We start from the raw sequence: 4,373 nt of genomic DNA, 5'->3' as shown, positions 1-4,373 counted from the left end.
CCGCCGCCCTCCCATCGCTCCCACCGCTGCCCGCCTTAGCCACCTCCCATTTCCGAAGGGCCCAGAACGAGCCCCCTCCCCCGCCCCTCTGCTCCGCGCTCGCCGCCGCCCCTCCCCGCGAAACACCCCCCACACACCGCACCCCCCCAACCCACCCGTGGGCAGCGTGGGACGGGGGAGGAGGAGATGCGGACGCGGGGCGAGCAACCAGCCCGGCTCCCGCACCGGCCGCGGCCGCGCCCCGCACCGCTGGGCCCCCGGCGCCGGCACAAAGGCCGGGCAAAGTGGGGGAGAGAGACCCCGGAGGGGCGTTTTTGGCAGGACGGGCCCGGGGCGCCCGAGGGATGCGGGGGGGTGGCGGCCTGCCGGGGCTGCGGCGGGGCCTCCCGGGGGGCGGGGGCGGCGGCCGCCCGACGGGCGCTCATCGGCGTGCGGCCGCGCGCGCATCCATCCCCCCGATCCCACTTCCCATCCCCCGCCCGGTTGCCAGGCAACGGCACAAAGGGAGCGCGAGCCTCGTGTGGGGGCCGCTCCGCACCGCCCGCACCGGGCTGCGGGGCCCCCCCGGCACACGCACACTCACAGCGCGGCCGCGGCAGCGGCGGCGTGCGGGGCCCCCCCGGTCACAGTCACAGTCACAGCGCGGCCGCGGCGGCGTGCGGGGCCCCCCGGCTCACACACACGCACGGCGCGGCCACGGCAGCGGCGGGATGCGGGATCGGGCCGGCGCGGGCCTCGCCCGAGCGGCGCCACATCGCCCCCCCTTCCGCCTCCCGCGGCCGCACGGTGCGGGGGAGCGGCGGGGCTCAGCCATAGAAACGTGAAACATTTCCCCCCGGCTGTTCAGAAACGCCGCTGCCTCCCCTCGCTGGCCAAGTTCATGGCGTCGATGGCCATTTTGGAAAAGCTGCTGTCGGAGGAAAGGCTCTGGGAAGGAAGGGGGGAGCCCGCCGGCTCTGTCACCCGGCCAGCCCGCCAAGGGGCTGATCCAGCTCCAGCCGCTGCCTGCCGCGGCAACACGGCCAGCGAGAGCGCGGGGCTGGGGGCCGAGGAGATGCTACAAGTGCTGCCCCTCCTGCCCCGTTTAGCTGCAGAAGGCACGGCAGTCTTGGGGGCAAACCTGGAGCTATGTCTCACGGACATGAGCACAGCTGTATGTTTAAATAAGGGTGCATTCGTGTGCAGATGGGCAAATTTCACTCTGATGGCCCTCAAGCATAATCCCAAAATATTTCCTCGGCAGGACCTCTCAGTGAGCAGGCTGGATGGCGTGCTCTCCACGGGCTTTTATTCAGCAATTCTCATTGTCCGTTACATGGCTCCAAGCACTATTTACTGTACGGCATCCAAATTCGGCGCTGAATACAGATGTATTTGTCTCCTCGTGGGGCTTTCAGCAGTGCTATTCACCCCAATGCTTTAAAAATCATTAATAACAATGTCCCTGCAACACCATTCTAAGCCGATGGCTCCCAGTGCAAGTGTTCCACACCCACTTCCCAGGGGTACTGTGCCATTTCGGGGCCTCACTATTTATCCTGGATGCAGAGTTGCTCTTGGTGCCTCTCATTCCCAAGCCAGCCCCACTGGCACAAAGCACCCTGTTGCACAACATCAGCATGCTTCATGTCTCTAGCCCTCATTCATTCTCACATCCGCCCTTCTCCCCAGCCTGCCTCTTTGTCCTGGCCGTCACTCGGAGCCTCTGCCCTGCCAGCAGTAATCCTGAGGTGCTGTTGTTCCCTAGGACTCTCTGGTTCCCACACCTGGGTGTGGGGGATTGAAAAAACATGGCTAACATTTGCAAAAATGCCCACTGGGTTTTGTGTGGTCAGTCCAAAACATTTCAGCGTTTTGTTTTGGAGAGGTGCTGTGTGGAAGAGAACGCCCTGTGGATCCCAAGCACAGGGGTAAGGTTTATCTGCTTCACAAAGTGCCTCACCAAGCTGAGCCCCAGACAAGAAGACAGAATATTATTATTGCTGTTGAGGTGGTGGTGTTTGCGGTTGTCACGGCTGCCTCAAGCTGTCACCTTTAGGAGTTGACAGCCTTGCATCCGGAGCTCACAGTGCGTGTGACCCTTAGAGGCCAAAGTGATGATTCATGAAGGAAGAAGATCTTGTCAAGATCCTTGTTCTCTGGATGCTAAACAAAATACCCAGATCCCCAAGGTTTGTGGTTTGAGGAAAAGCCTCTGTGGCAGCTACAGTGGTTGGTATTGCAGAGATCTTCTGCATGAGTAACATGTGATACCAAGTTTATTTAACCACAATGTCAAGCCCCAAATGGTTTTCATGTCATCATCTTCCACAACCAGGTCAGTTGCTTCAGTTCAAAAACTTGACTTAAATGTTATATTTATTATCAAGATTTTAGTGTCATTTGTTGTTTCAATAAATGAAGAGGCAGAGACTCCAATACCTTATGAAAATCGTTCTAGGTTTTGGTTTATTGCAAGAAGCCAGCCAAAGGTGGCCTGTGGTCTTAGTTTACGAAGAGACATCAGAGTTGATAGAAAAGAGAAGCAGGACCAGGACAACCATTCCTTTTCCCCACTCATAAATCCTCATAGCCAAATTGCTGCCAGGTCAGACCACACTCTGCTCTGTTTCAGGGTGGCAAGCACAGGTGGAAGATAGACAGGAGCACCACGAGTGGCTGTGTGTGCTTGTGCAGCGAGACCAAGGTGGACTGGCTGCAGAACGTGGGAAATGAAATTATTTCACCTTTGAAATCAACAGATTGAAGGCCTTGGGCAAACCGAGAGCATTATTAGCTGTGTCTCTTTAGGATGGATGTATGACCTGGGGAGTCTGTGAGCCAGCTGGGAGGCTCGGCAAGCAGATACCAAACTTGCTGGGGTGTAGCTGGTCCTCCCTCGGATTAGGGAGACAGGACACATCGCCTTGAGATCTCTCCAGCTACATCATCCCACTGCTTTCCAGTTCTACCCAGGGACAAACAGCTGCCCGCAAAACAAGAGGCCCTGGCTGGGATGTAGCCTTCTCAGGGAAATACAGCACAAGAGAGGTGCTAATAGTCCTGTGGGGGAGGGAATGAGATAAGTGAGGTGCTGGAGCTCGTGGCATACAAGGGGAGGCTGAAGGAGCTGTTTCTTTCAGCCTGGATTAGAGAACAGTTAGAAGGTAACCAATTACACTCTTCAGCTTTTTTTCTTTTTCTTTGGTGTGGAGGGGTACAGAGAAGTCAGAGCCAAGTTCGTCTGACTGATACACGGTGAAATGCCTGTGAAATTTGCAAGAAGGGAAATTGTGACTAGATAAAGGGAAAACCTCCTTCCTAAAGGTAGTTCAGCACTGACACAGGTTTCAGTAGGGGCTGGGGAATCTCCTCACCTTGAGATGGTCAAAAACTGCCTGGCCAAGGCCCCACGCAGCCTCATCTAGATCTGTAACTAGCCCTGCTGTTAGCAGGGGTTTGAAGTCTAGACCTCCAAACAACTCATCTCAATCATCCCGTGAAACTCTGACTCTAAAAATACAAAGAGCCCCATCTCCCTTTTGACACACAGCATATAGCAGTCTCCTTGGCAGAAGGAATAAGGAAGCAAGTTATAGCTGCTTCCACAGCGAGATGTGCAATGCTCTAGGATGCTGATCTCTGCCTAGAGAGAGAGCTTCGTAATGTCCTCCTGACAACCTGTCCAAGCTGTCTGTATTTAGTCTTCCAGCAGCAGAGCCAAATACTCTCCTTTTGATTAAGTTGCTGATCATCTCATAGGAATTACCCAGCACCCAAATTTTTTGGACTTCTTGTCAGATGTTCATCAAGACAGTGGCCCTGACAGCCTCCTATATTAAAGATACTGGTTTCCCAAGGTTGGATAACATCCCATTGTTCTTGAGACAGATGAGAACATACTGGAGAAATTCGGTAGCTCTTCATCATTAAGGCTTTTCTCTGCACTCTACAACAAGCCTAATTCAGTGACATCTCCCCTTCCTCAGCTCATTTATGGGTGCACACATGTATTTAGAAAAAAAAGAAAAAGTCTTCAAGCTCGGGGGAGAGGGGGCGGGGGGGGGAGGGAGCACCTAATGCTAAATTGTCCCTTTAACAGTTGAACATTGCTTTGAAGATGTAATCTAAACAGCGTATGATTTGAGAGGTAAAAGAAAGCAAATCCAGCAAACGTTCCCATTCACAGATAGCATCACATTGCCAGCCCATCCCCGTGCTGTTATTCATACTCTGACTGCACTCACATTGCAGCACAGCAATCTGATGGAGACATCAGCTTATACAACAGGAGTCCTCAGGTGCGGGAATAGCCGAGTGCTTGGACATTTCTATCACAACGAAACTACAACCAAATCTCTGCCACTGAGTCAAAGAGAAAGCAACATAAGCAT

The sequence above is a fragment of the Corvus moneduloides genome, chromosome 2 (genome assembly GCF_009650955.1).
Source record: "Corvus moneduloides isolate bCorMon1 chromosome 2, bCorMon1.pri, whole genome shotgun sequence".
Classification (NCBI taxonomy): Eukaryota; Metazoa; Chordata; class Aves; order Passeriformes; family Corvidae; genus Corvus; species Corvus moneduloides.
This window is presented reverse-complemented; position numbering follows the sequence as displayed.